This window comes from Mastomys coucha, unplaced genomic scaffold (genome assembly GCF_008632895.1).
Source record: "Mastomys coucha isolate ucsf_1 unplaced genomic scaffold, UCSF_Mcou_1 pScaffold18, whole genome shotgun sequence".
NCBI lineage: Eukaryota > Metazoa > Chordata > Mammalia > Rodentia > Muridae > Mastomys > Mastomys coucha.
The window spans coordinates 12,396,641-12,409,738 of NW_022196900.1; the positions used below are offsets into that span (position 1 = coordinate 12,396,641).

Consider the following 13,098-nt stretch of genomic DNA (forward strand, 5'->3'; position numbering starts at 1 on the left):
AAACCCTGTTCGCTCCCCCCTCCCTGCTCACCAAGGAACCCTCTCCTGCTTCCTGACCCTGGCATTCCCCTACACTGGGGCATAGATGGGGCATAGAACCTTCACAGGACCAAGGGCCTCTCCTCCCATTGATGAACAACTAGGCCATCATCTGCTACATATGCTGCTGGAGCCATGAGTCCCCCCATGTGTACTCTTTGGTTGGTGGTTTAGTCCCTGGGAGTTCTGAGGGTACTAGTTAGTTCATATTGTTGTTCCTCCTATGGGGCTATAAATCCCTTCAGCTCCTTGGATCCTTTCTCTAGCTCCTTCATTGGGGACCTGGTGCTCAGTCCAACAGATGGCTGTGAGCCTCTACTTCTGTATTAGTCAGGCACTGGCAGAGCCTCTCAGGAGAGAGCTATATCAGGTTCCTGTCATCCAGCTCTTGCTGGCATCCACAATAGTGTCTGGATTTAGTGATTGAATATGGGAAAGATTTGCAGGTCTGACAGTCTCTGGATTGTCCTTCCTTCAGTGTCTGCTTCATACTTTGTCTCTTCAATGTCTTCCATGGATATTTTGTTCCCCCTTCTAAGAAGGGTTGAAGGATCCACACTTTGGTCTTACTAACTGAGTTTCTTGTGATTTGTGGATTGTATTTTGGCATTTTGAGCTTCTAGGCTAATATCCACTTATCAGTGAGTGCATACAATGTGTGTTTTTTGTGATTGGGTTACCTCACTCAGAATGATATTTTCTAGTTCCATCCATTTGACTAAGAATTTTATGAATTCATTGTTTTTCAATAGCTGAGTAGTACAATATTGTATAAATGTACCACAATTTCTGTTTTCATTCCTCTATTGAGGGACATCTGGGTTGTTTCCAGTTTCAGGCTATTATAAACAAGGCTATTGTGAACATAATGGAGCATGTATGCTTACTACATATTGGAGCATCTTCTGGTTATATACCCACAAGTGGTATAGCTGTGTCCTCTGTAGTACTATGTCCAATTTCCAGAGGCACTACCAAACTGATTTCCAGTGTGGTTGTACCAGATTACAATCCCACCAACAATGAAGGAGTGTTCCTCTTTCTCCACAACCTTGCCATCACCTGCTGTTACCTGAATTTTTGATCTTAGCCATTCTGACTGGTATGAGGTGGAATCTCAGGGTTGTTTTGATTTGCATTTCCCTGATGACTAAGGATGTTGAACATTTCTTTAGGTGCTTCTCAGGCATTTGGTATTCTCAGTTAAGAATTCTTTGTTTAGTTCTATACCCCATTTTTTAATAGTTATTTCGTTCTCTAGAGTTTAACTTCTTGAGTTCTTTCTATATATTGGATATTAGCCCTCTATCAGATGTAGAATTGGTAAAGATCTTTTCCCAATCTGTTGGTTGCTGTTTTGTCCTACTGACAATGTCCTTTGCCTTACAGAATCTTTGTAATTTTATGAGATCCCATTTGTCTATTGCATATCTTAGAACATAAGCCATTGGTGTTCTGTTTAGTAAAATTTCCCCTGTGTCCATGTGCCCAAGTCTCTTCCTCACTTTCTCTTCTATTAGTTTCACTTTACCTGGATTTATGTGGAGGTCCTTGATCCACTTGGACTTGTGTTTTGTACAGGGAGAAAAGAATGAATCGACTTGAATTCTTATACATGCTGTCCACTAGTTGAACAAGAACCATTTGTTGAAGATACTCCCTTTTTTTTTCCTCTGGATGGTTTTAGCTCTTTTGTCAAAGATCAAGTGACCAGATGAGAGTGGTTTCATTTCTGGGTCTTCAATTCTATTCCATTGATCTTCTTACCTGTCTCTGTACCAATACTATACAGTTTTTATCACTATTGCTCTGTAACACAGTTTAAGGTCAGGAATGGTGATTTATCCAGAAGTTCTTTTATTGCTGAAATAGTTTTCACTATCCTGAGTTTTTTGTTATTCCAGAATAATTTGAAAATTGCTCTTCCTAACTCTATAAAGAATTGAGTTGGAATATTGACAGGAATTGCATTGAATCTATAGATTACTTTCAGCAAGATTACTATTTTTACTATATTAATCCTGCCAATTCATGAGCATGGAAGATCTTTCCATCTTCTAAGATCTTTTTAGATTTCTTTCAACAGAGACTTGAAGTTCTTATCATACAGATCTTTCCCTTGCTTGGTTAGAGTCACTCCCAGGTATTTTATATTATTTGTGACTATTGTGAAGAATATAATTTCCCATAAAATCAGAAATGAAAAGGCAGACATAACAAGGGAAACCAAGAAAATTCATCAAATATTACTATTTACAGATGATATGATAGTATACTTACATGACCCCAAAAATTCTACCAGAGAACTCCTAAACCTAATAAACAACTTCAGCAAAATGGGTGGATATAAAATTAACTCAAACAAATGAGTAGCCTTCCTCTACTCAAAGGATAAACAGGCTGAGGGCCGCACCTTCTTATAATGCAACTCCCTGGGCCAAGTATATACAAACCATCACAGTTGCTGCCCTTATCTCTCCACGGGGAGCTCTGCCTGGATACATGAAGTGGACATTTCAGATTCCATATCCCCAACTGCCAGAATTCTCTGCTAGATATACCTCCATAGACCCTCCAAGGCCTCTCCCCACCCCAGGTCTCTGGAATATTCTAAAGATTGGTCTCCCATCCATGTTCCTTCTCTCTTTCATGCTCTCCCTACATAAGATCTGAAAACTCCTCTGCTCCTGTGTTCTGACCATACCCTCTGCCACCACCCAGGCCCTCCTTCCACCAACTTCAAATATCTATTTTGTTTCACATTCTGAGATAGATTCAACCATCCTACCTTGGGTTCTTCTTGTTATCTGGCTTCCTTAGGTTAGTTGATTTTAATGTTGTTATCCCTTACTTTATAGTTAATGTCCACATGTAAGTACATACCATACATGTCTTTTGGGTCTGAGTTACTTCACTTAGGACAATAATTTTCTAGTTCTATCCCCTTGCCTTTAAAATTCATGATAACCTTATTTTTAATAGCATAGTAGTATTCCACTGTGTAAATGAACCACATTTTCTTTATTCATTTTTCAGTTGAGATACATCTAGGTTGTTTCTAGTTTGGGGCTATTATGACTAAAGCTGCTATGAACATAACTGAGCAAGTGTCCTCGTAGTATAATGTGGCATCTTTTGCTCATCAGTGTAATGCAATGGATGCCTGATGAATTGCACTAGTTTGACAGTTTGGAGGATGCAAGCTATACATTCCATTTCAAAATTGTTTCTAAAGTGTCTGACCTACTAGAGTCTTTGTTTGACAACCTGGTTGGAACATGACTCTCAGCTCTAAACTTGTGTACCATCATATCATTTTTACATCCTTTCACTGGGAATCTAATTTACCTTACAAACACTTTAGAGGAACAGATGTGAAAAGCATACAAAGTAAATTCTTCAGCTAGGTTTTTGATTCTCAAAAAGCTCTGGCAGAGTTTGTGTTTTAGTATATTCTTGTCTTCTGTAGGTCCCATTCAATAATGATTTAGTTATTTTCATGCTAGAAAACATTAAGAAATGTGTTTTACTGTCTTTAGCATCCTAATGTTTTCTACATGCTTGGTGATCTAGCTACATTAGCAACTGGCTTTTGTTGCTGTGCTTGTTTTGCCACACAGAATTGAAGTGGAAACATAAAAGGTCTTTGGAAAATCAGTTGTTGGTGTTTTGCTGGAACAAACCTGTGAATGAACATGTTGCTGAAACATACACAAGCAAAAGGATGCTAAAGCAAGCATGTGAAAGGACATGTGATAAAGGATTCTTCCCTAACTGCACACACATACATTGGTCTGCCTTACATTGCACAGGTGAGCTCCATTCTAGGGGACTTCATAGAGAGAAACACATCAAAAAAAACTTCTGGTGATATGCAGCAGCTTCTTACTGTTTCCTCAGACTTGGCTGAGTGGCAGTGATGTCAGCTGAGACAGACTGTCATAGAATTTTGCTAAATCAAACTGATGTGGTGAGGCAAGGCACATGGTAAGGCAAGACTCATGGAAGACACGTGATGTTTGGAGGAAGTATAAGTAAGATTTGACAGACAATGAAGGAGGCTAGGCTAGGCTTACAGAGCTAGCTATACAAAACTTGTTGGTCTTGCTTCTTCACTGATCTTTGCTTTGCCTCTGCAACTGGACTCCTAAGCAATGCTTCAGCTTGGGGTCCCTTGGAAGAAGCAACAGGGCCACTCCAGAGACTCCACACCACCACAGACTTTCTGTGCTTCTCCGGGCTTTAGCCTTAAGGTTCTTGTCCTCTTTAATCCTGGATAGATAACTTGTAACCTATGAACATGGATGGATGAATATTTACTGTGTTATGAGCACTGTATGCTCTGAGAGTTTATATTAGTAATACAGATTGAAATAAAACAGCCTCTAGTCAAACCAGAGATGGCATGAAAAACAGAAACACTTGTAAAATTTCTTTGAATGAAACTGCAATGCCTTGTAAATTTATTGCCAGTCAAAAAAATTCTGGCATTCTGTAAGGACACAACTGGATTCATTAATATTCCGTAGTCAGTGTGTTCACAGCAGCTACAAGAGGTCATAGTTAGATGTTTCCCTTCTCCAGGTGAGGTAAACCCCAGTAAAGTACTCTCTCTTGATGAAACTATCTTTTATTAAGGATTACAGACTTCTCCGGTTGTATTTCAAAAACGCTACTTTTCCTTTTCTGAGGCCAGAGGGGATTTTTCTTTGATCTTCACTCTGGAAACTGGTCAGTCTACTAGAAGTAAAACCCATGAAAGCATGAGGCCTCCCTGGGAGCTTTTATATCCGGTTATGCAAGTTACAGTCTTCACAGTGATGCCTCACATGCTCTGTCCACAGCTGGCCCCCAACCCTGGTTCCTGTTTAAACTATGACTCTATCTTCCACTTAATATTGTTCTGGTATAAGGCTTTTTACTAAGCCTCAATTTCCAAGTGGATCTAAAAAGAATTGGTTTTCAGATTATTCAGTGTTTTACTTATGAGGTAATGAATAAGGATCTCTACATTACTTGTCAGGTTGAAGATGAAGCAGGATAGATGGACAGTGAAAATGAAAAAGACTTGGGAAGAAAATGATCACAGAGCTTAGATAAAATTCCTTCTTTTCATTAGATATTTTCTTTATTTGCATTTCAAATGTTATCCCCTTTCCCAGTTTCCCCTTAAAAAAAAAAACAACAAAAAAAACTTGTTCTATCCCTCCTCCCCTCCCCCTGCTCACCAGCCTACCCTCTCCTGCTTCCTGGCCCTGGCATTCCCCTACACTGGGGCATAGAATCTTCGAGGGACCAAGGACCTCTCCTCCCATTGATGACTGACTAGGCCATCCTCTGCTACATATGCTGCTGGAGCCATTAGTCTCACCATGTGTACTCTTTGGTCAGTGGTTTAGTCCCTGGGAGCTCTGAGGATACTAGTTAGCTTATATTGTTGTTCGTTCTAAGAGGCTGCAAACCCTTCAGCTCCCTGGGTCCTTTCTCTTGCTCCTTCATTCGGGACCCTGTGCTCAGTCCAATGGATGGCTGTGAGTGTCCACTTCTGTATTAGTCAGGTACTGTCAGAGCCTCTCAGGAGACAGCTATATCAGGTTCCTGTCAGCAACTACTTGTTGACATCCACAATAGTATCTGGATTTAGTGATTGTATATGGGATGGATCCCCTGGTGGGGCAGTCTCTGGATTGTCATTCCTTCAGTCTCTGTTCCACACTTTGTCTCTGTAACTTCTCCCATGAGTATTTTGCTCCCCCTTCTAAGAAGGATTGAAGTATCCACACTTTGGTCTTCCTTCTTGAGTTTGATGTGGTTTGTGGACTGTACCTTGAGTATTCCAAGCTTCTGGGCTAATATCCAATTATCAGTGAGTGCATACCATGTGATTCTTTTGTGATTGGGTTACCTCACTCAGGATGATATTTTCTGGTTCCATCCATTTGACTAAGAATTTTATGAATTCATAGTTTTCAATAGGTGTGTAGTACTCCATTGTGTAAATGTACCACATTTTCTGTATCCATTCCTCTGTTGAGGGACATCTGGGTTCTTTCCAGCTGTGGCTATTATAAACAAGCTTGCTATGAAAATAGTAGAGCATGTGTCCTTATTACATGTTGGAGTTTCTTCAAGAATTCAGGACAATGAACACTAGCTCTGAAGGATGCTCATAGAGACAATATTCCTTCTGCTTGAATTTCTGCTCTGACTGCCTTTAATGATGGATGTGACCAAAAATATGAGCTGAGTAAAGGTTTTCCTTCCCTAAGTTTGTTTTTATTGGGAAATCATATTGCAGCAACAAAAGAGCAAGTAAACAAGGCATTGTATTTAAAAAATACTTTAAAAAATAAGCCAGGCTGAATTAGGAGAAAGGGGAAAGAATATAGAATCTTTGTGACTTGAGACAGACATGAAGTCAGAGATGTCAGTCTTCCATCCTGGTTTTAGTTAACCTGTGAGTTCAGAGGCAGAATCAATATTAAGTCTGTTGATTGGTTTGTTTTGCTTGTTAGCAAAAGGAGCTTCTAGTTGATGATTTTGGTTTCCAGCCTTATTGGACAGAATGGATGCAGCTCCAACTTAGCAGCAGCCTTTGCTAAAAAGCCAGACTCCTCACTTGCCTGTTTCCTTGTGGTTATCACATAACCAGAGTTGTTTTTTTTTTTTTTTTTTTTTTTTTTTTTTACTTGAAAATCAGTGTGCTTGACAGTGATTCAGGAGCTTGTATCTTTCAACTGACCTCTTATAGGAAGATGCAAAGAGACTATGTTCTTCATTAATTCCAGCAAGAGAGTCATGAACAAAGAATTCTGCCAGGCCAAGAAGGAACTGGAATCTTCCATTCCACAAACAAAATCCTTTTCACTCTTAATTAAAGCAGGGATCTTTCAGACCCCATTTTCATCTTCGTGGATTTAAATAAAAAAGAGAAGAACACGTTGTGAAGATAACCTAAATGAGTTTCAGGTCTCCATAGCCCCTAGGGAACTTATAACAAAGGGACGTAATAAAGGGAGCCACTTACTATGCTGTGTTCTACTCTGGACCCAATGATTTGGCACAGAGCAAACCATAACACCAATTTTCAAGCACACACGAAGCACTAATCGGTCCTTTACCAAGAGTGGCAAAGAAACGAAGTCACTGAATCTGAATTGGGAAGAAACAGCAGCAAATAGCTTTAGAAGTGTTCATTTTAAGGGAGAAGAAAAGGAGGTCTGTGTTAGAATGAGCTGGGACAAGTTGGTAAGTTCTGATTGGGTATTTTAATTAGGTCACTCAATATAATGAAATTTTATTGCTGCACCTTGATGTTTTGAGAGTTGGACCTTGGTATTCAGTCTCCAGAATGAGTCAGGAATAATGAGGTGGCCAAATAAGTGGAAAGATCTTGCTGATTAGCTTTAGGAGTGTAATCTAATAGTTTAGAAAGGCAGAGGGAAGGGAAAAACCTGTGTGGACTGCCTTTGCTATGCTCGGTCTGACTAGAACCCTGCACCTAACTCATAATTAGCTTTGCATACAGCTTATGTTGTGGTGGTTTGTCTGAGGCATCCTCCACAGTTGCAGGCATCTGAATTTGAATCCCAGTTCCTGGAGCTGTTTGGGGAACTTTAGGAGGTTTGGCCTTGCTGAAGGAAGAGTGTCACTGGGGTGAGCTTTTAGGTTTTGAGGTCATTCCCAATTTGGTTTTTCCTTCCTGGTTGTGCTTTGAAATGTCAGCCCTCTGCTCTTCACCAGGCACATCTGCTGCCCTGCATCCCCATCATGATGAAGATGGGCACTAACCCTCCTGGACAATGATCCAAATAAAACTTTCCTTCTACCAGTTACCTTGTTCATGGTTTCACTTAACAATAGAAAAGTAACTAAATTTTCTCTGCATTTCTATAAACTGTAGAGTGGCCAGAGGTGAAACCATAAATAAATCAATTTTCCTTTCTCAATTTGTTTTCTAGTTTAAGCTGTGACAGGTTTATCAATGTTAGAGCCCCTGGTCACAGGATAAAAGTGGACTTTGCTCCGTCTTAGCTTGCTCTGTTAAATACCATAAGCAAAAGCAAAACAGAGAGGAATAGTTTTATTTCTAGGTAACAGTCTATCACTGAGGGAGGTTGGGGCACAAACTGAAGCTGGAGCAGAGGCAGGAACGCTGAAGGAAAGCTGGATTACGGGCTTGCTCAATTACTTTCTTAAACAAGTCAGGACCACATTCCTCAAGGTGGCACCAATCCCAATGGTATAGCTGCTTCCATATCAGTAATCAATCAAAAAACATCCCACAGAGTAGTCTCCAGGCCAATGAGATGAAGAAAATTCCTTGATCCAGGTATCCCTTCCCATAAGACTAGCTTGCATCAACTAACTGGCACATGCTTCAAATTTTGGTTAAAGCTGGTACATGATGTATGATGTTGTACGTTTTCCATCCTATGGTTCATAAATATTGCAAGAGAAATTAGGGTTCACTTTATTAGGTTAGCAGTCTAATAAATAAAATAATTTATAAACAGACCCAGAAGGAACTTGAGGACAATTTTCTTAGAGTTTTAAAGTAAAAATATGAATAAGACCAACTTAACTAATTGGCAGCTGTCAGCAGGGTGAGACAGAGGAGAGTAAGGGAGAAAATACCATTTTTTTTTTGTGTTAGGGTTGAAGAAAAAGGAAGGATCAACAGTGGAGATCAGCACCTGCAGGATATGAGAGCCACCACATAGTGGAAGTGTGTGTGTGTGTGTGTGTGTGTGTGCACGTATGTATGTACGTATGTATGCTAAAGAAGGAAAATTCCTAGAGCATCGATAAAAGCATGCCTAGACTTTGACCACACTCTAGAAAAAGTAGAGAAAAAAAAAAAAACAGAAGTGGAAAGTTACAGCTTTCTGAGTAACTCGAAATAACAACTAGGCTGCATGAAACAGAGATTTCTAGAAAAGAAATCTAATCTTAAAATATATTATCTCACTGAAGGGAAGATTATCCCCCCTCTAATCATGAATGAAACTTCCTGTGTGGTAGACTCCTGACCAGGGGTTATAAGCTCAACTCTACTTAACAGAGAAGAAAACACTGTAATAGTCTAATCTTATAAACAGATTAGAATGTCAGGTCTCCACCCAGGGCCAGGAGTATCCCACCCTCTTCAGCAGAAGCGCTAACTTTCCTAATGAGCATCTACAAAGCCCTGAAACCTCTACCACTCATAAGGCATATTAAATCTAATTAAATTTAGATTTTCAGTCTTACTGGGGAAATAATAGGTGGAGTTCAGAAATGAGAATGCAGTAGGAGTTCATATTTAGTTGCCTTCAAGGTTGTTAATGCCTGCCAGGATACCTAACATAAAACAAGTAATTTTTTTAACTTCAATAAGAATGAAAAGCTGCACTCCAAGTTCAAGTATATTAAAGGTATTTAAAAACTAAGTTTTAGGCTGGGCAGTGGTGGCATATGTCTTTAATCCCAGCACTTGAGAGGCAGAGGTAGGCCGATTTCTGAGTTCGAGGCCAGCCTGGTATACAAAGTGAGTTCCAGAACAGTCAGGGCTAAACAGAGAAACCCTGTCTTGAGAAACTAACTAACTAACTAAATAAATAAATAAATAAATAAATAAATAAATAAATAAATAAAATAAAAAATAAAAAAAACCACAAAAACAAAAACAAACAAACAAACAAACAAAATCCCCTAAGGTTTAAAAGACATTTATGGGTTATTTGGTTCAAAAAATCCTTTTAAGTGGTACCTCAAATTAAGTAATTTCATTTTATTTTATAAAATAGTGCAACTATCTTCCTGAAAAAATTAAGCATGATGTTTGTATGAGTGAAAAGATTAAAAAACTGAAAATGTATGAAACTTAAGTTAAATATTTTTTAGAAAAATAAGATGTGTATATACATTTATTCTGGATATTACTATTTTTTAGTGTGATTGCCACATATTTTATTCTTGGTCTTCTCTTCATTTTTTTTTAATTTGAGGGCTTAGATATGTTAAAATAAAAAAATTAAAATTGCTTATTTTAGAAATAATAGATTAGTGCTAATAGGTATGCAAATAAAGCAGAATAAATATCTCTTTGGCATGCAGCATTCCATTCTGTGATGTAGTTTGGATGATGCAAAGTATATTATTTCAGAATGAATAACAATACAATGATACAATCAATGGCAACAATAAAATAAATTTGGCTGATCTGCAAAGTGGAAAAACCTTTGATTGCTTGTATATAAAATACGATGTAGCAAATCCATGTGCAGAAAACCAAGAAGCAACCTCAATAAAGAGTTCAGTCAGGCTTAGTTCTGAAGGACTGAGATGTAGCTAACTGGCAGAATTTGGATGTTACTCTTTCTGGAATTTGTTCTCAAACCAATGGTTGAAGGAAACCGGATTTATTCATAGTCAATGAGAGACTTCTTTCAGCCAAATATTTTCTTACCTAAAGTAAGCACTTACCACACTTTAAAGGAGACTACTGTCTTACCTGAGAGAAAAGGAACGATGAAATCCAGGCACGTGCTTTTGCCTTTGTACCACCTACTAAAACACCTGAAAATGTAAATGGCTTTAAAGAGAAAACATTTATTCTTAGTCAAGGCTCTTGGGTTTCTGTCCAACTTCATCCAATGCCATTTGTTTGGACCTGAGGTAAAGCAGAACACATACTATGACTTGGGAGTTATGGCATAAGGAGTGGCTTACCTTTCCCGAGGCAGGAAGGACAGAAAGAAAGCTGGGTGCAGGGGATAGGGTTTACCTTTTAAAAGCAGACCTCACCAAACTGCGTCCTTCAATTAGACCCTTCTGTGACTAGCCCTTTAGCTATGAACTCACAATACATTAGTCTATTTATGACGTCGGTGATACAAAGCCCTCTCAAAGGCCTTACCTTTCAATACTGTGGACTTGGAAGAGAAATATTTAACACCTGAGCCTCCAAAGCTGAAAAACAGATATGCATTGGAAGTCTGTCAGGACTGAAGGACACTGCCTGAGAAGGTATAGCAGAGCATTGTTCCAGTCAGCAGTAGATAGTTAACCTGAAATCTGAAGCTGCAGAAATCCTGGGGCATACCTGTTTGCAAGATGTTTTCCAAGACTGTAAGATTCCAACTTAATCTGTAGGCAGGAGTAGGCATGAAGAACAAACATTATACAAGATTATGTTAAAGATAGAAGCAACAGTGCAGGTTCTGGAAAAGAGCAGGGAGGTCAGCCTATCTAAGTAGAGCAGCAAAAAGATTGTTAGAAGTGACAGAGAAAGATTAGATATAAAAGATAGTTTAGGCTATAAGCACAGCAGTAACCAAGGCAATATCACCACATACTATAGAATGAAGCAAACTCCATTTGTTGTGTAGAACTGGAAACAAAGGCACATAATTGAAATTACTATGGTTGAAAATGGTAAGTCTTTACCATTTAAGATCTTTCTAGGTCCACCTCTGCCCTTATGTTGTAAATGTAATTACATAGACTCCAACTGTTTTGCCTATTCTGTCTTTAACAATCCCATTGAAATTAGAAAACTTACTCATTTGGCCTATAACACTTGACATTACAGCTAAAGAAATTCTCAAAGGCACTGATTGTCCAACTCTAGTCACAGTGAGTTTTTGTGTACCTTATGCATTTTAAGTAGACACTGCATTAGCTCAACACACAAGCTGAATTCTTTTAGTATCCTAACTTCCCAAACTGCTCCCATTTTCTTTGCATATTACTGCAGGATATTAGGATTACCTCACTTCTTTTGAAATGAATGTCATCATTGAAACAAAACTTTGTTTACATACATGTTGTTAGAAAGTTTATTCTAGAAGTCAAGAAGGAGAGAATTTCATGTTTGAAACTTTATAAACTTAGAAGTAAGGCATTGTATTTAGTGACACTAAATTTTATCACTGACTGCCCATGACGACATTCTATCATTTCAAATGATAGATCATTGAGATCACTTGAAATGAGAATAATAGTACTGTTAGAAGATAAGTGGCAAATAAACTGAAGCATCAATTAGGACATTTGATTTTCTAGAAGTTTAACTAGTAATGGATAAAGGTACTTTTTCATATTGTTTTTAATTTCTTTCCAAAGGGCGGAGAGGAAAGTGCACATAAAATGCACAGATAAGTATACATTTCAAAGAGAGTAGGTGAACACTCAGAATCGAGATGGTAACATTCAGGCAGACCAGGATGTGTTCTGAGGTGCAAAGCATGAGGTTGCCTTTGATGAAAAAAGTACCAAGAGAACCAAAGTTAAGGTAGGAGTTTGACTAGGGAGAAGTATAAAGTCACAGCAGAAACCCTTATTTAAGAAAACAAGTAAAACAATTTAAATTGATGATGAAATAATGAAATCTTTCCTAGATCATAAGAAACTTAAATTACCACAAGTGAAATTTGTGGGAGATAGTAGCAAAAAAGGTGTTTGCATTCTAACATACAACATGGAGGAAGGTAGCTGAAGGTGACATATAAATTAATCTGTTAAAATTTGTAAAAAGAGATAGCATGCTTTTGAGATTTAGGGAGCCATTTGACCAATATGCTTTGCCAGTTCCCCACTGGTTGGTTGATTGAGATAGGGTTTCACAAATCCCAGGATTTGCTACAACCTATATACCATGCCCAATTTATGTTATGTTAGAGAGGACTTTCTATATAATAGGTAAACTCTTTATCAACTATTATGCTCTAGCTTGCTTTTCTTCTTGTTATGTGATTATATTCAGAACTATTATTTTCTATGTCTGTCATTAACAAAAGAAAAATATCAGTAATCTTACTTTGGCATTTCCTATTTTATTTTTACATTTTCAGGAAACCACTGAAGTATAATTGCCTACTTTTACCAGTTATTCAAAATAATCATAGAAAGGAAACAAATGGAAAGCCATAGAAAACACAAATCAAAATCACAGGAAATTCCAGCAGACTAGAAATATTGGCCAAGAGAAAGGCAGATAATTAAAGACAAACTGATAAATATATCCTTCAAAGTTGAATAAATCTTTTTTTTGTTTTCTTATTTTGCTATAAGAAG

At 38.1% G+C, this 13,098-nt stretch overlaps 1 long non-coding RNA gene across 1 annotated transcript in view; it reads right to left on the bottom strand.

Moving 5' to 3' along the window:
* LOC116095313 overlaps positions 1-10,802 on the bottom strand; it is a 22,235-nt gene extending 11,433 nt beyond the window's left edge. Inside the window, exon 1 of the long non-coding RNA XR_004120546.1 lies at positions 10,753-10,802. This is a non-coding gene — a long non-coding RNA (uncharacterized LOC116095313). The remainder of the gene's footprint in view (positions 1-10,752) is intronic.
* Positions 10,803-13,098: the final 2,296 nt, after the last annotated feature.